The sequence below is a fragment of the Fistularia commersonii genome, chromosome 36 (genome assembly GCF_037954325.1).
Source record: "Fistularia commersonii isolate RoL2024-O1a breed Wild chromosome 36, RoL_Fcom_v1.0, whole genome shotgun sequence".
In the NCBI taxonomy this organism is placed as follows: domain Eukaryota; kingdom Metazoa; phylum Chordata; class Actinopteri; order Syngnathiformes; family Fistulariidae; genus Fistularia; species Fistularia commersonii.
The window spans coordinates 5,898,753-5,924,486 of NC_141319.1; the positions used below are offsets into that span (position 1 = coordinate 5,898,753).

The 25,734-nt window shown below is 46.5% G+C and overlaps 1 long non-coding RNA gene across 1 annotated transcript in view; it reads right to left on the minus strand.

The window, feature by feature from the left end:
* The window catches only part of LOC147213422 (uncharacterized), a 186,034-nt gene extending 160,680 nt beyond the window's left edge, over positions 1 to 25,354 (minus strand). The window contains exon 1 of the long non-coding RNA XR_015104506.1: positions 25,250 to 25,354. This is a non-coding gene — a long non-coding RNA (uncharacterized LOC147213422). The remainder of the gene's footprint in view (positions 1 to 25,249) is intronic.
* Between the last annotated feature and the right edge of the window lie 380 nt (positions 25,355 to 25,734).

Genomic DNA, 25,734 nt, shown 5'->3' on the forward strand with positions numbered 1-25,734 from the left:
TTTTAATGGAATTACATATTATTCTATCTTAATTTCATTTAATCTAATGTTTCCTGAGGAGGAACGGTCGCCGGTCCGGGACGTCATCATTCCCCAGGGGGGTCGGGGGGTCCCGCGATAAGACGACGCCCCCAATCGACCGGGTCGCCGCTCCTCTTAACTTAGCGGCCCTTTGTTTTGCTTCCTCGCCGGGTCGGCCCTTCATCGCCGGCCCTCCCGGACCACCCCCGCCGCGCTCCCCACATGTGCACGTCTACAGGTGACTCTTTGTTGTCGCTCGCCGACCGAGGGTCTCCGCTTTCACGGCGGCGGAACAGAGAAACGTCTTTCTTGGAGCTGCTGCGGCGGCGACGGCCTGCAGCCGCGACCCGGCACTGGGATCACTTTACGCCGCTCGGCCCGCCGCCACCTTCCTTCCCCCCCTCCCGTCCCGTCCCGGCTTCGGTATCGGATCTCCGGGGCTGAAGGACGCCGTGCATCATCCGAGCATAATGCGTGCAAGATGTCCAATCAGCGCAGCCGGGCCATTACGGCTGCTTCCGGGGAGGGGAGGTCGCTGCGGCGCCGTGCGGCGCGCCAATACGGCCGGCGAACTGACCACGATATCACACCCGATACCGAACCAGCTGGCGGCGGAAGGCGATACCTTTGGATTCTTATGGGCCCCTTTGACGTCTCCCTGGAAATATGTGACCTTCCTCGGTTCGTCTTCATCGCCGCAGACAAATCAAAGCTACTCTTTAAGCTAACGCGTGTCTGGGCTGCAGATGCTAGCCGGCTCGCGCGCGCCGACGGTTCAATCGACCGGATTTAGGGATTTATGTATGTTATTGTTGATTACGTCATCAATTATTGTGGCAGCCACTGGGGGAAGAGCCAATAGCTGATACATCGGTGCTACAAGTCCAGATATTTGTCTCCACCAATCATCTGCCTCCATCTAGTCCCCTTCTCTCACATCGGCTAATTTTCACGTGTTCTTTCACTCCATCTGCTCTTCTTCTGGTCTCCTCCAACTTCAACATCCTTCTACCCGGATCTTCACCATCACATCTCAGTCCGACATTTATCTCCAGAACATCCTTCACTCCCTCCCAAAGAGAACCTCCAGATCTTCATCTCCACCTCCTATCTTCTCCTTGGTGTTTCTAAAGCACGACTGCTCCCGCCTCCGTCTTCCACACCTTTCCTTTCCTACCCTTTTATTAACCCTGACACTTTCCAGCACCCGTTTCCAACCAGCGCGAGAACATTTCTCCACCTCTTCTCCATTGCTCTTGACCGTTGACGCGGTACTTAAAGTCATCCGACTTCTTCATCTCCACTCCCTGCAGCCTCACGGTTCCACTTGGGTTCCTCTCATTCACTCACATGTATTCTGTCTTGCTGCAGCTGACCTTCATCCCTCTCCTGTCCAGATCATACCTCCAGCTCTCTTAGATGTCCCTTCACCTGCTCCCTGCTCTCACTGCAGATGTCTTTGCACATCTAGGTTGGCGCCTTTATTACGGCGGACCCGCTTCATTCACCCGGGCTCATAATTCTCTCTCTGTCTTATCATACGGGTGTTGAAGTAAAAAGTACTCTGGAGTTCCCAGTGCCTTGTCACCAACCACACTTCAGAATCTGACACACCAGTATCTTGATGGAGCAGCATCTTTGGACAATGGCAAGACCTCCTGCTTCTTGTGTTGCGTTTGGCCACCGTAAGAGTACCTCTCCAGCAGCTTCCTGGCGCCGTATGACGTGACCAGTGAAAGCTAACGGGGACTCGTGACTTCTGAAGACTTTGGCGGCGTACACTAAACACTCCACCAAAGGCTGCTCAAAGTATTCCGGCGCTAGTGCCGTTGATTCTTTGGAGCCGTACAAGAGGACGGTAGCCACGAAAACGTCGGTCTTGGTTTGCATTGCGCGCCTTCTGCGATGCCTCCGGAACACTGTGAGCTGATGTCACGGCCAGTGTACGCGAGAAAACCCAAGTACCTGAATTTTTGAGCAACGGCGGTTCTGGAGCCGTCCAAAGAGGATAGATGGCTAACAGATGTGGAGTGCAAATGCATAGATCTAGTTTTCTGATGAATTAAGGAAGACAGCAAAACTCTGAACACGGCGGGAACTCGGAGATCCTGTGCCGCGCTGATGCAGTTCTCTCAAAGAGCATGATCAGACAGGACCAGCGCCGGATAGCCGTTCGCGCTAATGTTTAAAAATCATCACCCAATTCAACCATTACCGTTTAGCCTAACTAACGTCATCTAACCATCAAAACACTAGAGAATTTTTTCAGCCGCCAAAGGTCTCTCGTCTTCCTAACATATTATTCCCTCTCTGCGCTCAAGCCCAGACACTATATGGGCTTTGAGAGTCAAGGGGAAGTTTCCCCCCTGCCGCCAGGGGGAGCGGTTACTTTGGCGGCGCGTGTCTGGGACTGATCTGAATAACCTCGAGGGAGCGGTCTGTCCTCGGAGCTCAGGAAGGGGATCCAGCAACTGGATTAAAGGAAAGGTCAGGAAGAAAAACCGCCGACTGGGAGGCATTTCCTTAACCAGCCAGGTAATCCGAAACAGTAGCGCGCCCGGCGGGGTCGTGCGCACACGCACACAATCGTACGGGCGCGCGCGCACACCTGATTACGGGGTGAAGCAGACCATCAACACAACATGCAGCCTCTCCCTGTCAGGTTCGCTGCCACATCAATCACCTGAGCTCCGGCCAAACCAAATACCGGACTACCATCGAATTACAGCTTTTTTTTTTTTTTTTTAAAACTTGAACCGGCGCTGCTGCCATGCAGGCGCAGGAGCAGCAGCAGCAGCAGCGGCGGCGGCGGCTGGTGGAGGCGGAGGGGGGGTTCGGTTCCACGCGGCCCTCTGGAAGTCAACCCCCCCCCAACCCTTCCCCTCCCCATAATCTGCTTAATGTCTCAGGCTTCCTGGGATGTTATTAATTAAAAAGATTTACAATCAGGCTAAAGTTCCGCCGAAGGTTCGAGCCCACTCCGCCGCCGCCGCCGCTGCTGTTTCCTAACAACCTGAGTGATGTCATCGCCCTGTAATTTTAGCAGGAGGTGTGACTGTGTTTGGATTGAACGGATGAATGGATGAAAAAACAAACGAGTCCTGACTCGCGGTTGATTTGATTTGAATGTTTTCACCGGGGAAAACAGATGGGGGAATTTAAAAATATATATTTATAAGATGTATTTATTTCTTGGATTTATTCCTCAACTTATATCACAGAAAGGAGGGAAATAAAAGAAAATAAATGAAGAAATTAAATAAAGATAAAAATCGCAGGGGCTTTTGGTATTGGGTAATGAAAAGGACGACAAAAAAAAAGAAACATAAATGACATAAATGCAAAACATTGGTATTAGATATCATCCTGCCAAAAAATCCTCTGTGCTTTGAAAACAAAATATGATAAAATAACATAAAGATAAGAGGAATAAAATAAATAAAATAATGAATGTAAATAAAAACAATAAAATCATATTTAATAAAGTTAACTACATATAAATAACACAAAATGAAGTTAAATTAAATAAGGTTAAGTTAAATAAAAGAAAATAAAGCAAAATTAGAAATAAAATAAAAAAATGAAATAAGAGAAAAATAAAAAATAAAATTAAATAAAATAAAATGAGGATTTTGATGGCTAACCATTAATCCATGATTAAAATATTTCTTTGCCAGGAATATTCTTAAAGAAGATTTGATGTGTGTGTGTGTGTGTGTGTGTGTGTGTGTGTGTGTGTGTGAATCAGTCCTGTCACTCCTGCGTTTCGACCAACAATTGACGTGGGCACTCAGGCCCAGTTCAAAGAGACATCAGAAGAAATCCGACGCCAACGTGTCGCTAAACAGAAACCGCGGCCTCGTGGACGACGGCACGAATCCCCCGCCTGCCGTAAAACCGCCGTTTGCGAAGCCGAACGGCCGCCTCAGGAGTCGCACCCGAGCTTCAAGGAGATCCCGTTGCTTTCGGGGGACTTTTAACGGCGGCTCATTGTCCGGCGGGGAATCTGCTCGCGCTCCGGCCGCCGAGCGAAGAGGGCTGGGAATATTTCTGGGATGGAGGCGGCGGGTCGAGAGGCCGGACGGAGGGGCGGAGGAGCCGGATTCAAAGGACACTTCAAAGTCTATGAGGCAGCTGTGTTTACACCGACGCCGTCAGAAGTGTGTGTGTGTGTGTGTGTGTGTGGGGGGGGGTGGAGAGGGGTTCAGAGACCTCTTCACAACAAAGAGCGGCAGCAATAGGAGAGACTTGCGCTCCGAGCCTCCTGGTCCGATGTTCTCCGGTTCCGCTTGAAGAACGTCGGGCAGAAAGGATGCACGGAGATGGTTCGCTCACGCTGAAGGTCAGGAGATGTTCTGAGTGGAAATCATGTGAATACAATGGCAGCACTTTTGCCAAACAGTGTCTGACTGGACTCTTTCCATGTCTGCGTTCTCTCCATGTTCTCCTGCGGAGGTTCTGTCCACGTTCTCCTGCCTGGGTTCTCTCTAGGTTCTTCACCTTGAAGTGAGAAACCCCTCCACAGGTTCACTGAAGGCGATATATGTGACCCTGTGATGGACAGGTGACCCTCTGTGATTGACAGGTGACCCTGTGATTGACAGGTGACCCGGCGATTGACAGGTGACCCTGTGTGATTGACAGGTAACCCTGTGATTGACAGGTGACCCTGTGTGATTGACAGGTGTTCGTGTGATTGACAGTTAACCCTGTGATTGACAGGTGACCCTTTGATTGACAGGTGACCCTGTGATGGACAGGTAACCCTGTGTGATTGATAGGTGTTCCCGTGATTGACAGGTGTTCTTGTGATTGACAGGTGACCCTGTGATTGACAGTTGACCCTGTGTGATTGACAGGTGTTCTTGTGATTGACAGGTGTTCCTGTGATTGACAGGTGACCCTGTGATTGACAGGTGACCCTGTGTGATTGACAGGTGGCCCTGTGATTGACAGTTGACCCTGTGATTGACAGTTCTTTTCATGATTGACAGGTGGCCCTGTGATTGACAGGTGACCCTGTGATTGACAGGTGGCCCTGTGATTGACAGGTGACCCATCCAGGTAAAGCCCTTCCGATCTGCCATCCACGCCTAATTTCCAGGAATTAGACGCTGCCTAAACATACTTCAGTCACCTCCCTGAACGCAAAGGCGGCTCCCCGTCCAGAGATCCAGACCTACAGAAACATCTCGCAGGCTTGACGAGCGTTCTGAAGTGCATGAGGCGCCGCCGCCATCTTTGTTTAGGTCAGAAAGTAACCTGTTTCCTGTCTCCGTCCGAGGAACGGGTGAGTTTTCCAGCCCCAAAAGGGATTTCCGACGAGGTTCAGAAGGAACTCCGGCGCCTCGGTGGAACCGCCGACATGGAAGTGACTCCGGGGCGGTTAGTGGGCGGAGCCTAAGGCTCGCACGGCAGCGCAAACACTTCCAAAGAACTTCAGGAGAGTCTCCACACAGATGGACGGCCCAGAGAGGCTTTTTTAAAAGAAAATATTTAAATTCAAAGGGGGACGCCAGATGATCAGGATCGTGTAGTGAGACCACACACACACACACACACTCACACACACACACACACACACACACACACACACACTCAAGCGCATAGTTGCTGGCTGGATGTGATAACAGAGACTTGCTGGATTGCGACCTCAGAGAGGAGGAGGGGGAACACGGACCCACGCTGCTGTCAGACGTTTGCACGCACACACACACACACACACACACACACACACACATTTAAAACCAAGCAAACAAAACTCTCCCTCTCAACTGGACTCAAATCCTGCGTCGGACATCTTTGATTCCTTCGGTCTGGAGGAGTCAAACCCGAAAACTGCAAAAAAAAGCGCCTCCCCCCTCCTTCTTACCCGCAGAAGGAGCGAGGAGAAACATCTGCCGATCCCGAGCCGGGAAAAAAAATGTGAAGGAAGGATGCCAAGCCCTGCCAGACGGTTCCCGGCCCTCGTTAAATGAGTATTATGCTTTGTCATACTGACTAACAGCCCCCCTTTGAGAAACAGGAAAAGGAAGAAGACACGCTTTGGCGGCGCAGCGGCTGCAGGACGCCGTCATCGGCGGCGCGACGGGTCGCTCATCACGAAACCTTCGCCGAGGGAGGGGGGGGGGGGATACGAATCGCCCGCCCTTGTTCGGATCAATAAAACCGCGGCGGACAATGGCGGCCCAGAAGTGCAAACGGCGGGGGCTCCGGAGGACTCAATGGGCAGGAAGGAATGCGTGGGAATGCGGCGCGCAGGTTAGGGGAGCGCCGCGGTCCCACCGGCTCCGCCGCCAAACAGAAAGGGAGGCGGCAATTGACCCGTGAACCGAGCTGAAAGAGGAATCACTTGTTCCCGTAATGACTACCTTCCACATCGCCGGAGAGCTGGCGGATGAACGGCTGGCGGTCGGGGGGGCGACGGGAGGGGCGTCCGACTCCTACCGTTCTCAAGCTAACGGTCCGGCTCCTGCATGCTAACGTATCGTCGACACGGACCAAAACGCGGGTTCTCTCGGAAGAACCGGCGTATTTCTAAGGGGGGGTTTATTTGTGTGTGTGTGTGTGTGTGTGTGTGTGTGTGTGTGTGTGTGTGTGTGTGTTGTTAGGGGGGTTCTCCTCTCCATGGAGCATCCACAGGCCGCAGAGCTTCTGGAAGCCGGGAACTGATGACTATATTTCAAATACCAATTAAATCATTAAATATAAAATAATTGTTAAATAATAATTACAAATAAAAATAATAATTAAATAATTATTTTTTATTGATCCATACAGAAATGTACTGATTGACATTATTTTTATTGTTATTATTAGTAGTTGTTGTAATCCTAGCAGTAGTAGCAGTATTGTTGTTGTTGTTATTAAATCATCATCATTAACTATTATCATTAATTTTTTTGAAAGTGTTATTATTTATGTGACTATTGCTGGTATCATTATTATTATTATTATTATTATTGTCAAAAGTATCAGTATTGATATTATTATTATTACCGGCATTATTATTGTTATTACTATTGATATTATAATAACTATTCTAATAATTTCATAACGTGAAAACAAAGAAAACAAGAAAAACAAAAAGGATCATTAAAATTGATGACAATAAATGTGTTTGTTTGAATGAATGAAAGAATGATTGAATGAATGAATGCAATTGTGGTGAAACTGTTGAGAGGACTGGGGGGTGAAACCAGGAAGAGAGTTAAAAATAAGGAGATCAGAAAAGTAATTATGGGATGTCCTCGCAATGATTTACTGCTGGAACTAAAACCAATGAAGTGATCATTTTTTCTCTCTATATATCTTTCCTTCTCCCTCGCAACACACACACACACACACACACACACACACACACACACAGACACACACACACAAGATTTCCAAACTTATTCAATATTGATGTCATTTAAAAAAATAACATCAAAATAAAATCAGATGATATCCATTTTGGAAATACCATTTTTACAAATCTAAATGCAAACACAGGTTTCAGCTAAAACAAAAAAAAAAAAAAAAAAAAAAAAAAAACTACTCGAAACTTCAGACCGGGTCACGTATTGCGGTGGTGTCGTCATGGCGACAGAAGCCGCACACAACCGAACTCGCTCTTTGAACGTCCGCTAAGCTAGCGACGCTAACTGCCTTGAAAGCAAAGTTGTTAAGTTGCGTCATGATAGAAGTGGGGCTGCTGATTTACCCGAGATTTTGGGAAATACCATTTCCCCCCCTGCGGGGGTGCGGGGGGGGGGGGGCGGGCGGGGGTTAAACCATTAATCTGTCCATCTCTGCCTCCTTCCAGTGTTGAGTTTGTGTCGCCATGTGTTAAATTGGACTCACAACAGACGCCCAAAGCTTCCCTGTGATCCCGATAAGCAGCATTAACTCCCCCTCATGACCTCTAACCCCGCCCCCCCCCGACACACACACACACCCACACACACACACACACACACACACACCCTCTGGTCATGTAATAATGCTCCCTGGCGGGAGGAGGAAGGGGGGCGGCGGTGTCACAAGCTTTCAGCAATCACAAAGACACCCTGCTTTCCCATGGCATCAATGCACCCCCTTAAATAAAAAAACACACACACACACTCACACACTCTCCTCTCCAAACACTCTCCTCGCTCATCCGTCTTCTCCGAATCCGTCCGATGGCGTGTTCGCAGCACCTCCCTGCAGCCGCCGGGTCTTGGAGGTGGGTCTGAGAATCAGATAGCCCACGGCTATTTTTAGAGCGGCGGGGACGGGGGCGGCGGGGACGGGGGGGTCGGAGGGCTGCAAAAACGTTTATGGCGTAATTCCGACTCGGACCCGGAGGCCGTCGGAGCGGATAAAGTGAAAAGCCGTCACCGTGGCGACGATCCCGGCTAAAAAGCATATGAATTTTAGAGAATCGTTAAAGTGTATATTTAAAAACTCCCTCCGTCGGGGAGGGGAATTATTCATGTGGGTGCAAATGGGCTTTTCGTGTCGCGTAACCACGCCGATGTACGGGGGGCTTAAAAGGTAACGCCGGTATTATCAATTATCTGCAAACTTTAGCCGCCGCCGCCGCCGCTGTGATTATATCTCAAGTCATGTGTGTGTGTGTGTGTGTGTGTGTGTGTGTGACAAAGACGTCAGCCGGCTGACAGCTGGACAAAGAGGCCCGGAGAAAAGAATATATCAGGCAACGCAAATATTGACCCGGCTGAACGGCGGCAGGACGAGGAGGGTCGAGACCCCGCCGCTGGAATGTCAAGGAAACCCGGGCGCCATCTTTTTCTGCGAGTCATCGCCATGGCGATATGCGGGCGGCCCCGACCATTGACGTCCAGCCCGAGCTTCGGCCACGGCGTCGCGAAGGCTCAGCGATACAGGGCGCTTTCGGGGTTTAAGGGGAACGTCTCTTTACCGTGGCCGTTGCCGTGGCGACCAGGTGATAGAAAAGATAAACAAAAACAAAGTCGTCCGTGTTTAACCTCGACTTCTCTGTATCCCAATGTCTCCCCTAGTGGTCAGAAGCGGAACTGCGAGTAGATAATCACCTTGGATTATTTACCTACTGATTCATTTTTATTTGAATTAAATGATATGAAGCTAAGAAATTTATCAGATAATGACAGAATAATGCATATTATATTATTATTATCATAGAGCTAAAATAGCTAAGTAAAACAAGATGCAAAAAATAAAAGCAAAAAGCCTTAAAATCCACGTCACATGTATAAAACACCCCTCAGGTTAGGATAAATTAAAAAAAAAAACTAAATTAAACTAAAAATTTAAGTTCCCTTCACTTATGAGGGTGAGGGAAGGTTGAGGTGGTTGCCATGGTTCCTCACTTCGCATGTTCTCCTTGTTAGCATGCTAGCATGTTAGCATGGTGGCCATGACCAAAGAACACACACTTTTTTCTCCCTTTTCTCCCAAATGATTTTGCGCTACCTTCAAGGGTTTGTGCATACATGTGTGCTGGTGTGTGTGTGTGTGTGTGTGTGCGAGTGTGTGTGTGTGTTTCTAACAGAACTGGAGAGCCTTTTATTATGATTAACATTATTATTGTTTACTTCCCAGAGATGGTTCTGCTCTTTCTCATCGCTCATCAAACCTCAAAAATGAATGAAATGAACAAAAAAAAAAAAGAATAATAATTCAGTTTTTGAAGTTTTTTTTTTCTTTTTTGTCCCCAGAAAGTTTCATCTCAAATAGAATAAAATAAAATAAATTATTTTTGATTAACACACGAAAACAGAAAATGATCATTTCTCATTGTTATTCCGACGTTTGCAAAGGGAGGAAGATCTCACGCCGTCGCCGGAGGGTCCCAGAAATAATATGACTGAAATGAGTGATTTCAAAACACACACACACACACACACACACACACACACACAAATACACACACGCACATCCTTTGCTAGATAAAACATTCCCCCCACTGAAAAACATCAACCGATGATGTGATGCTCATATTGTTATAACTTACATTTTTAGTGGTTTCTTAAGGGCCTTAAGGATTTATGGATTTAAAGGGAACATCCCAGTGGTTGCTTGGATACGATCGCCAAATTTCTACCTTAAATATTGGAAAATCTAAATTCATTGTATTAATAACATATAATAAAAATAATATTTAAAAATATTGAAAATGTATTAATTTAAAAATGTTAAAATAATATTTTATTTACTTGACATTCAAGGTGCATAAAGACAGATTTAAAGGAAACAGTTTAAAAAAATATATAAGTTATATTTTTAAATAAATTTTAAATACATACATTTTAAATAAAAGTGACGTAGCAGTTAGCATCTGACAGAATGGGCCGTTTTAAAAAGATTTTTTTTTCTTATACGCCGCTTTTCCCGGGATCCCACGGGCCGCTACTATTGGTTGATCCACTGCGAAGGCCTCGGCGGCGGCGGCGGCGGCGGCGGCCCCAGGAAGGAGTGAGTTGGCGGTGGGGGAAGTTGAAAAGGCGAGCCGGGGCCGGGGGGCGGTCGGAGGTGAAGGGAGGGTGAACGATCAATTAAAGGGGAATTACAAGCGCCGCACTTATTTGCAAACAATATAACTCGATCTGGCGGCCGGAGAGAAGGCCCCCGCATCGAGGCGGCGTGCGGCCCGGCGTCACGTATGACTGATGGGAATGAACGCCGCCGCCTTACAAAGCAATAGCGGGCGGCTGCAGGAGGCGGGGAAGGATACAATATCACATCCTCTAATAGGAGGCCGGGAGCGCCGGCGTGGTCCTTTTCAGCGGCGGCCGAGGCGACTTATGATCCGCCGCTTTTTCAATAGCCTCCTTTCGCGCGTTTAAATTGCCACCGCCATTGTAGCGCCGCTCTCAAGTTAAATATTAATTGCGCGCCTCGAGAGGACGGCTTATCGCGGCGGCGAAATCAAACACCGGGGGCCCCCGTCGCCCCCGGCGACAACACCGAGGGCCCCGGCCCATTGTTTGTACCGGAGAAAGGTGGTGGGGAGGAGGGGGGAGGGAAAACAGCTGAACGCGTGGGCGGGATGCTATAATGAGAGACGTCGTGTCCTTGGGCGGAATTTAAATCTCATGAAATGAGACACACACACACACACACACACACACTTGCCTATACTTCCACTCTGGCTGGTTTTAACTCGGTTGAAAACAAATGAAAACAAAGGAACAATAAAAAAAATGTAAATAAAAATAAAGTCTAACCGGTGTGTGTGTGTGTGTGTGTGTGTGTGTGTGTGTTTTGGTGGGTTTGCTTTCAGCTCAGGGAGGAGGTCAAGGGGTTCAAGGAGTGTGTGATATCACTGGGATGAAAAAGGGACTAATGAAAGCTGTCTTCCCAGGGTGGTCCAGGTGACCCCAACACACACACACACACACACACACACACACACACACAGGTTTACACATGTCGTCTCCTTTCTTTCCAGTTAATCGTAACCATTTTCCCGCTGCTTTCCGTTCGATATGTGTGTATAACTGTGTAATTACCAGGTATTATCGCTTCTACAACTGCTGTCGCCCGTTCAGAGCAGCTGCGTCCGGAGGTCACGGCGCCGACGTGCTATTTTATTTTTTTGGGGGGGTTGATCGTAACATCTTGCCCCCCCCGCCGTCCCGTACGTGGTCATTTTAAGAGAAACGTCTCTAGAGAAGCAACGCTTCACGTGCAACTTGAAGAGCAGGCGCCTGGATTAGCCGAATGATAGTCAGATTAGCGATTCGATGCTAACCCCCCCCATGTGACCCCAGGAAAACCCAGAAATTCCAACCCAACCGAGATACACGAGGCCGTCCTCTTACGTCGGAAACCCGTTTTGGCGGACATGACAAGATTTGTGCTGTCGGTCGGAACTCGCGTGCGGTGCTATACATAGATTGCCGTCGAGCTAAGCTAACAGGGAGGGAGAACACAGAACCCGCAGAAGGTGCAGGAGATCCTGGGTCAGGTGAGTCCGGAGAACAAATGTAAACAAATCCGCCTTAACTCGCGTTCGTCCGGAGTTCCATCTGCAATTTCTCACACCGCTAGGAGAGCTAGCGCTGCTAGCTCGGCCGCTATTAATGTAATTACACTTGTGTTTACCCTGCAATTACACGGCCAACATGGACGCCGGAGGGGAAAACGGGCGGGTGGACGATACCCGCGCTAGAAAAACGTTTTTCTCCCCCCCCCCCCCCCCCCCTTTTTTTTTTCTTTTTTTTTTTTTTAGAGCAGGGATCTGTCGCCATGGAGAGCGAAGAAACCGGAGAGCCTAGCTGGAAGCGTGTGGACCCCCCCGCCCCCGACGCTGGATTTCGGTTCAACCTCCCGGATGAAGCCATGGGACGGCTGGAGGGGTCGTGAGGGAGGGAGGAGGAGGAGGGGGGGGTAAGTCAAAACAAATTAGAAGAACACACTACAAAGGGAAGGAGAACATAGGGGCCTAATTGTCATGAAGAAACATGAGAACTCGGGTATGACCTCCCGCTTCCCCCCTCCGACTGTCCACGGGCGAGGACGACGTCCACCCGAGGCCTTCCTGAATGTTCCCTTTGAAGGCCCGCTCATGCTCACGTTACGTCCGTTTCGACCCGTCGTCCTGTTTCGTCACCGCGGCGACCGAGAAGGGGCCCGAAGCTGCGCCTCGGCTAAAGGCTAAAGATTTGAAAAAACGGCGCAAAGGCTTTTGGGGATTAAAAGAAAAGGAACGTTTGTTTTTGTTTTAGCAAACAATGCATGATGTCACGCCGCCGGCAACCAGTGATTCATTGATTCATTGATTCATTATCTGGAGCGCGGCTCAGCCTGGACCGCTCAATCGTACCCAACCACATCGAGATGCGACGACTCATTCGCATCTTGTGTTTCCCGTGCGCTCAGCGGTCTCTGAGGACCTCCATCCGTGGACGTCTAACGGCCATTCATGTGTGGATCGTCTTAAACAGGAGCTACAAACTCGGGGTCCCTTCCTGAAACCATATCTTTGTCTTAGTGCGGCCTGCGGGTTTTTTTCTCACATGCATCTGGAGGTTTTATACAGTGGGCTTCAACAAAAAAAAAAAAAAAGGAAGGGAAAAAATGAAAAAGTAACTTTGCAATGAGTTTTTTTTTTTTGGTTCAAAATTTGAAAACAATTTTTTTTTTTTTTTAATGAAAAAACATCTAGTGACGTTGTTAAAATGGTCTTTTATTAGTTCTAAACTAAACACAAAAATACTAAATACTAAATTGAATATTAATAAATATTAAATATTATCAAATATTTAAAAAAAACAATGGCAAAAAAGGGGGAAAAATTAAAAATATTGATTTAATAACCAGAATAGCCTTGTAAACATGATACCTCCTCTTATACATGCTTCCAATCCATTTTCTAATAGATTCTAGTGGCAAATTTTCCCAAAGTGACAAGATTTTCTCTTTTAACTCAACATTTTGCGAGTGAAATTTCATCAATTCTTTTATAATATTCATTTTTAATATTAAATCGTCATGTATTTTTTTAGAGGAACACTTCATTACATACAAATATTTTTAGAATTTACCTTTACACTAAAACAAAGGAAATATTTGGACTTAGTGTTTCTTCTAGGTCATGATTTTGCTGCACTCAGGGCGAGATAATCTGAATATGTGAGGTCTCCATGTTCTCGCCTGGTTCCTCCAGGAGTCCATAAAGTTATAGTTCTATACGGTCATATTCGTGAACTCCCCACAGGTCATTGGAACTGAAGAAGCCTCCTGGATGAGGAGCTGAAACGTCTTCAAGTGAAGAAAATTCAAGCCCAGTTTCCGAGACAAGAAGATTGACAAGAATTCACCGTGACCTGGATGACCGAGAACCTCCACAGATATGACCTGTGGGGAGTTCATCCCGATATAATATTTATAATAATAATATAATATGCATCTTCTGCCGCCCTGGACTGCTCGCCGGTCAATCGCAGGGTCACATATACAGACCGTCACTCATTCGGGGCAATTTTCCCAATTTTTTACAATTACTATTAAAAACTGGGGAAACCCATGCAGATTTCAACCATGCTCTTGTTGAAATCTTCTTGTCGCGGTAATTTGACTCGAATTTCTTCGCTTGAAGACGTTTCAGTCGTCATCCGAGAGGCTTCTTCTGTTCTAATGGCCTGTGGGGAGTTTCCCAATGTAATACTTGTAACAATAATATAAGATAAGATAAGAACAACTTTATTTATCCCGAAGGAAATTGTTGTGCCAGAGTTTCAAACAAAAACATAACAATAATAGATGATAGTAGGAAGGAGGGAGAATAAGAAATACAATAAAATATAAATTGTCAAGGTTAAGGCGATCAAGTGTTTCAAGGTCTTAAGTACAAAGATTTGATAATAGATTTGATTAATATGATAATAATTCCGAATAAGTGGAGTCTCTATGTTCTCCCTCGCTTCCTCCCGCAGTCCGCAAACATGCAGGAGGTCTGTGGAAGCTCTCAGCCATCCAGGTCATGGTGAATTCTTGGACTTGACTTGAATTTCTTTCCGTGTTTTGGGCCCAAAACCTTGGCAGTTACATTTGGAAACTCCCGACGGGTCGCCGGAACTGAAGAAGCCTCTCGGACGACGGGTGAAACGTCTTCAAGTGAAGAAAATACGAGTCCGGTCGCCGCGACAAGAAGGTTTGGACGAGAATCCTGCAGGACCTGGATGACTGAGAACCTCCGCGGACCTCAGGAGGAACCCGGGGAGAAAGAAAACCTGTCGGAATCCAAGCGAGGACCTCCTCGCTGTTCGGAGGAGGCGCTAACAGCTGATAGCGACGTTAAATGTGAAAATACGCTATCGGGGTCGTGGCTAATTAGCCCTCGCGGGGGTCGAGAGCGGGGCGGCCGTCCCCGCGCGTTGTGTTTTCCTCCCGTGATCAGCTGAGAAAGCATCCGTGAGAAAGCTTAATTGGTTGAAGGTCAAAAGGTGCACGGGCAGATTTAAGCCCCGCCCCCTCCCCTGGAACCGAAACCCCCCCTCCGGGGTCGGCGCTGCGGCAGAACCACCTTAGCGGTGCGCTCAAGGACGCCCACGCCATGCATCTTCATTTATTTCCTCCCCCATCGCCGAGGCTAGCGCTCGTACCTGCTGCTTTTTCAAGGCGCCGGCTCTTCGAGGTGAAGCCCGAATTTACGTTACGACATTTCCGCACGCTTTTGAATACCGCGGATTAAACAACGACGCGGCTAATTTATGGATTTTTGGGGGGGGGGGGGGGGGGGGGGGGCTAATGAGGTTCACGGCGTCAAAACATTTATGAAATGACCGGAAAATACCGGACACCTCAAATATAAAATTTTATTGCCGTATGTAATAAAATTAATTAATCTAAATTAATTATACATCAAAGAAGGAGAGGAGGAAGCCGTGTTCAGAAGCAGAGAAGGGGAAAAGCAAGGAAAAAATGAAAAAGTAACTTTGCAATCAATTTTTTTTACTTCAAAATTTGAAAACATTTTTTTTTTTTTTTTTTTATGAAAAAACATCTAGTGACGTTGTTAAAATGGTCTTTTTTTTATTGCCATATATACTAATATTAAGTAATCTAAGTTAATTATACATCAAAGAAGGAGCAGAGGAAGCCTGTTCGGAAGCAGAGAAGAGGAAAAGCAAGGAAAAAATGAAAAAGTAACTTTGCAATCAATTTTTTTTACTTCAAAATTTGAAAACAAATTTTTTTTTTTTATGAAAAAACATCTAGTGACGTTGTTAAAAAGGTATTTTATTAGTTCTATACTAAATACTAAAATTCTAAATACTAAATTAAATATTAGTAAATATTAAATTATATTAAATTATTATTAAATACTAAAAAAAAACGATAGCAATAAAAAGGGGGAAATTAAAAATATTGATTTAATAACCAGGATAGCCTTGTAAACATGATACCTCCTCTTATACATGCTTCCAATCCATTTTCTAATAAATTCTAGCGGCATATTTTCCCACAGTGACAAGATTTTCTCTTTTAACTCCCGTTGGGAGTTTCCAGATATAACTGTATTCTGATTTGGATATATTCATTTGTTTATTTACAGCCGCGGCGGCTTATATCCAGGTGCGCTCAAGCGCCCAGAAAATACGCTTCATTTAAAACATTTAAAAGGAATCCCCTGATTTCCAACCCTCTCTCAGGCTAATTTTTGTTAGCCACAAAAGCTAACACCCTTGAATTTTCATGCAGAGGCATCCAGGAAGTGAATGAATTTTTATTTATTTTTTTTATTCTTTAGTTTATATATCCTTGTTGGTTTCACTCCACTCACTCTTGTTTATTTTTGTCATTGTTATTGTCACTGTTTATATTCTCATCCTTGTTGTTGTTTTGGTAGTTTATTCTGACCTTTGCCGTTTATTTTTATTTTTCTTTTCCATTCTGTTGTCTATTCTCATCCTTGTTGTTCTCTGCTGTCTATTAATTTAATATAAGATAAGATAAGATAAGATGAGACAAGATAAATGTTATTGACCCCAAAGGGGAAATTCTTTTGTCACAGCAGCGTTATAATGTCAATAAATATAAATATAAATATAAATATAAATATAAATAAAAGACAGTTAGAAAATAGCAAAAGACATTCAGAAATAAAAAGACAGCAGAGAGAACAATAACAACAACAACAACATCGAGGATAAGAATGGAGAACTGAATGGAGAAAAAAACAAACGAAACAACAACATAAACAGAGTGACAATAGCAATGACAAAAATAAAATAAAATAATATACATAAACAAAAATAAGCAGGATAACGGATAAAAAACAGGATGAGGTAGTGATGGTGTTGTTTGCTCTGCTGTCTATTTATTTGTTATTTATTTTGCCATCTTTTAATTGTCTCTTTTATTTATATTTATACTCATGTTTATTGATCCTGCCATTGTTGCACCGCTGTGACAAGATATTTTCTCCTATGGGGATCAATAAAGTATATTTTCACATCATTTGATCACATGAGTTCATTATTGTTCAAATATAATGGGCCCTGAAAAAGAGCTAGAAAAGAAAAACAAGCAAACACAAAAAAAAATCTACTTAGAGCAGTTTGGAAAAAAAAAAAAACAAATGCACCAAAAATGAAAAAAAAAAATTTATTTTCCATGCAACACAAAAAACGTATTTTCGCATGCACGACATGAGACGACAAATATGTTATTGTGACTCCATTTTTTTTTTTGCATACCACTTGTTTGATATACGTCACATTCACAACACATTTCAGTGTAGAGTTTTTGCGTCATTCATGCGAGAATCCATTTTTTATGTTATATCTTCCCCACCTTTCCTCCCGAATATACATATCTATCCTTTTATTCCTTCTTCCTCCCGTCCTGCGCTCTGAAATCATCCCCTCCGCTGCCTTACCGACTTATCCTTTCAACCCCCTCCTGTGCATCCGCCTGCTTTTCTCACCTCCTCACACACACACACACACACACACACACACACGGGGATGACACTTACATCATTGTTTCATGCCTCCCTATCACTTTGTCTCTGCGCCGGACGCTTTGCACGCAAACGCTCAATTATGGATTCCGGGTTTTGGACTGGAGGTCTCGACTTAACGGACCTCTGCCCAACTAGATCACGCGCGCTGGTGAACACGCATGTTGACACACACATACACACACACATGCGCACACAGCTGTCATGCAATCAGCTGCATCGTGTAATCCAGAGTGTGTAAGTACACTGTGATAAGTATTTCCCTTTCCCCGGCATCATACCATTTATTTTCTTGTTCATTTTTACCCGTTTACGTGTTTTAAAGAGAAATAATAGCCTCTTGGCTAATATCGGGTAGATATTAGCCAAGAGGCAGACGTAGCTTAGCATTCATTCGTTTGTTGGGCAAGAAAATTGATCACAGGAATGCTTTAAGACATATAAGCTCCCTTTCATTCCTAAATCCGAAGAACCCGAAGAGCCCGAGAGCGACTAGCGAAACCAGGAACCTTCTCGCTATAGGCGCTAAGCACAGCGCTACCACTTAGCTTAGCAGAACCAATGTAAATATACAAAATTGCTAGCCCACTGTGGTTAAAATATTATCTTTTTCGTTCTTTAAGAATCAAGAATCAAGATTTTTAACTGTCATTGTGCAGGAACATTTTGCAATGAAAGCTCCCTGCTTGGAGCATGTACAAGTTTTTTTTATAAAAATAAGAATAAAAATAAATTAAAAAAATATAAATAAAAATGAATTAAAAATAAATTAAAAAAAATATAAATAAAAATAAATTAAAAAATATAAATAAAAATAGACAGAGAAAAAAAGTAGATAGACAGTAAATTCCAGTTAATTCCTCTTCCCTCAGCCGCAGGGAATCTTCAAATCTTTGTAGTTAACAGTTAACAGTTAACACAATTTATATTTCATTAAATTTCTTATTCTTCCTCCTTCCTACTATTATCTATTACGGTTATGTTTTTGCTTGAAACTCTGGCACAACAATTTCCTTCGGGATAAATAAAGTTGTTCTCATTCTCTCTCATTGTCTCTCTCTCAAATAAATATCAATATATCAATAGATAGACAGACAATAACCATGACCAAGCTATGCTAAGCTAAGCTAAATCTGAGGGTAGCGCAGGGCCTCTTTGCTTTGTGATCGGATCGGTGCAAAAGAATGTCACTGAACACAAAAAGTAGTTCCACCTCATCGAAGCGTCCGGATCTGCCCGTGAGCTGCCGGCGGCGTCCGCCTGTGCAACATGACGAGCTATCACAACACCAGCAAGACGCCGCCTTCTGCGGCTGAATCCTCACACACGCGGGAGGCGCGCGGCGACCTCGGCGCCGGTCCGCTTCACGCCGACCCGCTAATTGGCCGTCCCATGTCCGCCGCCGGGGAGGGCCTGCGCTTTCAAACGTTAGCTTATTTTCGTTTACCCGGGACAAAGTCGTGTCTGATCTCCAGCGTGAGCGTCCTTCCAACGCGGACACGTTGTTTGCCTGGAGCTATTGCACACACACACACACACACACACACACACACACACACACCGGCACAGAAATAAAACCCCCACTGTCCTGTCACACCGGGCTTATTTTAACATCGTTCTGTGTTTACCCTAAGATGGTTAGCGCTGATTTCTACTTTGACGGCCTGTGTAAACACACACACACACACACACACACACACACACATTGACATGCCTTATCATGTACCTCTGTGTGTGTTTAAACCGAAGCGGGGAGGGGGCAGCCGGGTCTGATGTATATTCTTCTTGTTTAGATAGAGGGGGTTCAGGGCGGGGGAACGTAAACATTTGATTTCTGACAAACGCAAGCAGGTGCGGTAAGTGTGTGTGTGTGTGTGTGTGTGTGTGTGGAAATCACGGCGCGGCACATCAAGAGTATTGGGTGAAAAACAGGAGCTGAGCTCTCCGTGTTTCCTGTGGCCCCGGACATGCACGCACCTCCCGCCCGCCGCCGCCGCCGCCGCTGCCGCCGCCGCCGCCGCCGCCGCGGTCAATCACAGAGCGAGTCCTGAGGAGGCAGACAGCGAGTCGACGGAGCGTGAACAACACCGAAGTTTTTCCTCAATCCTCTAGCGGCCGGCTCGGGGTTCAGACGCTTGCTATGCGCCGCGCGTCCCCGCCCGCACCCCCGGATGCCAGACGGACATCTGTTTCCTGACACGCCATCTCAAAGGTCCGCCGTCTGAATATATTCCCGCGTCAGACGTCCGCCGGGAAAAAGGCGTCACCGGTGTGGCCGGGAGGCCCCGCCGTGACTCGCGGCGCCGGGTTTTTCTGACCGGTTCGGGTTCGGAATCGATGCGGTTCGCGAACCGGACCTTTTTAATCGAAGGCTTTTCCGTTATTATCTTAACCGTGACGTCGGGAGTTGGCTTGGATTCGTCGTTCTTCTGCTGAGACGTTTCGTGAAAAAGACGATATTTCCAACGAACTCTAGTTGAGCGTTACAATTCGCTACCAGGCCTGTTTATCGGGATCAAAATATCCGAAGGTTTTTCCGTGTTCCTTTAAACGTGACGTCGGTTGTTTTACCATGAAAACGCCGAAATTTCCGACGAAATTTAGCTGAGCGATACAATTCGCTACCAGGCCCATTTACCGGGATCACATAATCCGAAAGTTTTTCCGTGTTCCTTTAAACGTGACGTCAGTTGTTTTACCATGAAAACGCCGAAATTTCCAACGAAATTTAGCTGAGCGATACAATTCGCTACCAGGCCCATTTATCGGGATCAAATTATCCGAAAAACTTTAAACTTGACGTCAGGAGTTGGCTTGAATTCGTCATCTGTTGTTTTTCCGCTGAGACGTTTCGTGAAAAAGCCGATATTTCCAACGAACTCCTGGCTAAACATTACAATTCGCTACCAGGCCTGTTTATCGGGATCAAATTATCCGAAAAACTTTAAACTTGACGTCAGGAGTTGGCTTGAATTCGTCATCTGTTGTTTTTCCGCTGAGACGTTTCGTGAAAAAGCCGATATTTCCAACGAACTGTAGCTGAACGTAACAATTCGCTACCAGGCCTGTTTATCGGGATCAAATTATCCGAAAAACTTTAAACTTGACGTCGGGAGTTGGCTTGAATTCGTCATCTGTTGTTTTTCCGCTGAGACGTTTCGTGGAAAAGCCTATATTTCCAACGAAATTTAGCTGAGCGATACAATTCGCTACCAGGCCCGTTTATCGAGCTCAAATTATCCGAAAAACTTTAAACTTGACGTCGGGAGTTGGCTTGGATTCGTCGTTCGTCTGCTGAGACATTTCGTGAAAAAGACGATATTTCCAACGAACTCTAGTTGAGCGATACAATTCGCTATCAAGCCGGTTTATCGGGATCAAAAAAATCCGAAGGTTTTTCCTTATTCATTTAAACGTGACATCGGGCGTTGGCTTGAATTGGTCATCAGTTGTTTTACCATGAAAACGCCGATATTTCCAACGAACTCTAACGTTACAATTCGCCACCAGGCCCGTTTATCGGGATCAAATTATCCGAAAAACTTTAAACGTGACGTCGGGAGTTGGCTTGAATTCGTCATTGGTTGCTTTAACCTGAAAACACCGATATTTCTACTTTCGTGCACGGATTGCATCGGCATCTGTTTCCAACCCGAATGGTGGCTGAGCGATACGATTTGCCCGTTTATCGGGATCACATAATCCGAAAAACTTTAAACGTGAAGTCGGGAGTTGGCTTGAATTAGCCATCGGTCGTTTTTCTGCCAAGACGTTTCGTGAAAAAGCCAATCTATCCAACGAACTCTTGTTCGATACAATTTGCTACCAATTTGCTATTGGGATCAAATCATCCGAAGGCTTTTCCTTCTTCTCTTAAATGTGACATTGGGAGACGGCTTGAGGGAGAACATGACAACGCCGATATTTCTAACGAACTCTAGCTGAGCGATACGATTCGCTACCAGGCACCTTTATCAGGATCAAATTATCCGAAGGTTTTTCCTTAACCCTTTAAACGTGACGTTCAAAGGTGGCTTGAATTGGTCATCAGTTGTTTTACCATGAAAACGCCAATATTTCCAACGAACTCTAACGTTACAATTCGCTACCAGGCCCGTTTATCGGGATCAAATTATCCGAAAAACTTTAAACGTGACGTCGGGAGTCGGCTTGAATTCACCATCGGTTGTTTTTCTGCTGAGACGTTTCATGAAAAAGCTAATCTTTCCAACGAACTCTAGCTGAGCGATACAATTCGCTACCAGGCGCGTTTATTGGGATCAAATTATCCAAAGGCTTTTCCTTATTCTCTTAAATGTGACATCGGGAGTTGGCTTGAATTAGTCATCGGCTGCTTTTCTCCGACGGGAGAACACGACAACGCCGATATTTCCAACGAACGCTGGCTGAGCGACACAATTCCCTACCAGGCCCGTTTATCCGGATTAAATTATGCGAAGCTTTTCCATTATTAAAAGTGACATCGCGTTGAATTGGCTCGAATTTGTCATCGGCTGAAACGTGAACGGGTTTCTTTTTTTTTTTTCTGGAGACGTTTCTCCGACGTGAGAACATGAAAACACAAATATTTGAATTTGAAGGATCTCGGTTTCCATAAATTGGGTGGTAACAAGCTTCCACAGGGAGGCAGCACTGTGCGGTTGCTCGTATGGCGGTGAGCGTTCATGGTACGTTCGTTCATTCGTTACCCGAATTTAGTGACGCGGGGCGACTGGAACCATCAACCAACCATTCACTTCACTCACTGTTATGATCACATTTGGGCAATACAGTATGTTTTTTGGACATCGGGAGGAACCTGGAGAACCCACAGGAACCCCATACAGACACGGGGAGAAGACGGATCGAACTCCGGCGTGGTTCGTTTGAGCTAAAAGCCTTCAGGGTTCGAAGCTACAAGTCCTGCCCCCATTGGACCATGGGTGCCCCTTCCTTGGTCTGTCCAGTAAACCAACTGTACTCCTTATTGTCAATGCCATTTATTGATACTCCTCCTCTCCAGGCCGGCCACTGCAGCAACCACACAGTATTTTTAGGATGGTTTGGCCCGTTTGATAAAATGCAACATAGTCGCCTCCCCCTCCTTTGGAGCCGAGTCCCCCGGACTATTAGGTGTGAAAATGACCTCGGGGCTTGCACAGGTGCACGGTCATCCATCTGCTAAAGTGGACTCTTATTGCAATTTGTCAAGGTTAAAAAACAAAGCGCGTGGAGTTACGATATCTAGGGAGAAACCCAAACTGTACTCTTTCACGGTTCTCGCCGCTTGATTCCCGCCGGCGTGGAAGGCATAGAAGGGGTCGGCGCAAAACACGGCGCGGTGGTTTTCCCGCTAAAACAAACTGGAATGAATTGCATCTCTGTCTCTTGCAATCGACTTAAGCAAACATTAAACCGACCGGATCATGGAAACAATACGGCATGTTGGTCCATCGCGAGGCGCAGACGAAAACACAACGGGACGGGTGTGCTGTTTTTATTTCCCGCAAATCTTGGATAAATAAAGATAAATAAAACATGCTATGGGGGAACTCCTTCCTCGAAACATCGGGAAGTACATTATTGTAATTTCCAACTTTGGTGTCCATTCCCACCATTTTGGCCAATGACAGACATCGTACGATCCTGACCAACTGCTAGCTGGTCGCTAACTACGTCCAGATCTGGGTCCATGTCGTGGAAAGTGTCCCGAGTCTGGAGGCATCCCTTATATCGGCGTCAAGCCCATTGGAATACGTCCATAGGAGTACAAGAGTGATGTAGAGCGCAAAGAATCCCATGGGGTCTTTGTCTTCGTCTGGATAAGATGCTCGACTTTGCTGCTAGCTAGTTGTTAGCTAGCTGCTCCGCCCACTGTGAAGTGAAACCCACCCGCCGCCAAACGCTGACATTTAACCGAACTCGAGATGCCGAACTCAAGACAGGTGTCCCGTTTCTGGCTCCGAAGCAAATTAAACGGGTTATTATGACGTTATTACAGAACTCCCACCACAATGGCCGAAAAATGTTTTCTTCAGATGTGATTTTGAAAAATTTTTTTTAAAAATGGTGGGATTTTATGCTAACAAGCTAACAAGCTTTACCCTTTGCCAAAAGGAGGATATAATAGTATGTCATTCATTGATTATCGGGGACATTATGAAACCCTGGAAGGTTAGCAAGACTAATCAACCCCGTTGAGTCCAAATAAGGGCATACACAAACAAACATCCTCAAATGTTCCTCATCGGCTGATATGTTTGACTATCACGGGATACAGCAATGCTAAAAGAAGCCGACTGCGTGCCTGCTCTGTTTACGTTACACTGTCAACGCCGGCGAAGGAAATCACGACTTTGAGCCTCGGCGTGAACGTTCGCCGCCCTTCCCGTCTCCTCGCCTCCGCATCTCCGCGAGCTGCCGGACGCCGCCGGCCCCGCAGAGGTGACCCCGATGCCGGCCGCGCCGCACATCCGTTAGCGGCGTCGCCCCACCCTGGAGGCGGGATTTGGGGGGGGACATCTTCCCTGACAAGCACTGCAGATGCCGTGCACTGACAAACAGGCTTGGGGGCGTTGAGGCTCCTGTCAATTCTCCTGCTCCGCTGCGTCGACTCAAAGCGCCGGGACCGGAGGAGCCGGCGGCGTTCAGCGGCACCGCCGTCACGCGAAGGACGACAACTCGCTTTTATCTCCCCGTCACCCGACAACTCGCTGTGCTCGGGGCTTCGGACGCTTGTTTATCGACGGTTTATTGACTGGATGGTACGTTCCTGTCGCGCATGTTTTCTGATTTCGTCGACATTTCCTCCTTCCTCCTGTGCAAACCGTTTTTTGGCAGCTCCTCCTGGCCAGTGTGGAGGCGGTGAATTTTAAAATCACGAGGCGGTACGACACCTCAGGGGGGCAAGACGGCGTTTGCGATTCTAGCGGATGTTTTTTGACTCTTTCCTGACCAAGTAGCTATGATTCCGTACTCGCTAAAGCTAGCGGGACGCTTCGAAAGCACGGCGCTTCGGCGCGCTCCCCGTGAAAGCAGTTTCTCCTCCTTCCTCCTGTTCAAACCGTTTTTTGGCAGCTCCTCCTGGCCAGTGTGGAGGCGGTGAATTTTAAAATCACAAGGCGGTACGACACCTCACGGGGCAAGACTGCAAGCTTGCTAAAGCTAGCGGGACGCTTCGGAAGCGCGGTGCTTCGGCGCGCTCCCGGTGAAAGCAGTTCCCCCGCCTCGGCTGCTGCGAAACGTCCACCCCCAGGCAACCGAACCTTTCTTTCCAGGTAAAGAGGCCGCCTGTGCCCTTGAGACTCTCCCCGGCTTCTTCTAATCAAGTCCCTTTCTTGTATGGCTGACCTATTTTTCGTCGCAGAATTGGTTATAGCACTCGGGATAATCTCGTTCGGCAGGGGGGAAAGAGTTAATTCGTGTCGCGGACACAAAAGGACCATTGTCGAGGCCTTTCCCCCAGACGTCTCCCGCCATCCGGGAGCTGAGAGGGTGCGTTGTCTGTAATTCTGACGCAAGTGGGGATTATCTGCGTTGACACCTCGCTCTACCTCACCTTGTCTCCAGTCTGGCTCAAGTAATCCACCTGCACGTACACACCACGGGCGCAGAAATTCGGCAACATACCCTGTATTTACGTCGGAAACGGCACTCGATCAGTGCGACGGATTACTTCCTGCACCCTATCTTCGCAGAAAACGTAGCAACATGGTCAGAAGATACCGCTGAGTTCTCGACGCCCCCAAGACACATACAGAAACACCTGCGCCCCAAATCCCCACATACCTTCAAACTTGGGTGGAGGTGCGAGGCACTGACCGGAGTGGACGAAGGTCACGTGATCCCCAGTGAGGGCTGAACCCGCTAGCTGCAGTGCGCCACTCCGGCACTAAAAACAAAACAAAACAAAATGGAAGTGATTTGGACAGCTAGCAATGCTAGCATCTGTGCTAACAAAGAATGACAGTCTGTGAAACAGTAGGGCATGCAGAGAGCGAGAACATATTTTTAAAATAAGCAAAATTAGCCTTCAGGAATTATTCCCCAGCTAGGCAACAGTTGGTAGAACGGACTTCCTCCCCAATAAATCAGCAAATTGGCAATTCAATTCCCGGCTCCACGCGTCTGCATGTCAAAGTGTCCTTGAGCAAGACACTGAATCCTCCCAGGTTCTCACCGATTAACTGAAGAGCGCCAAGCATGGCTAGCAAAGTGTAATGTTAGCCTTTATGGTACGACCCAAGTGATGGAACACCCAGTTTTATCGCCAT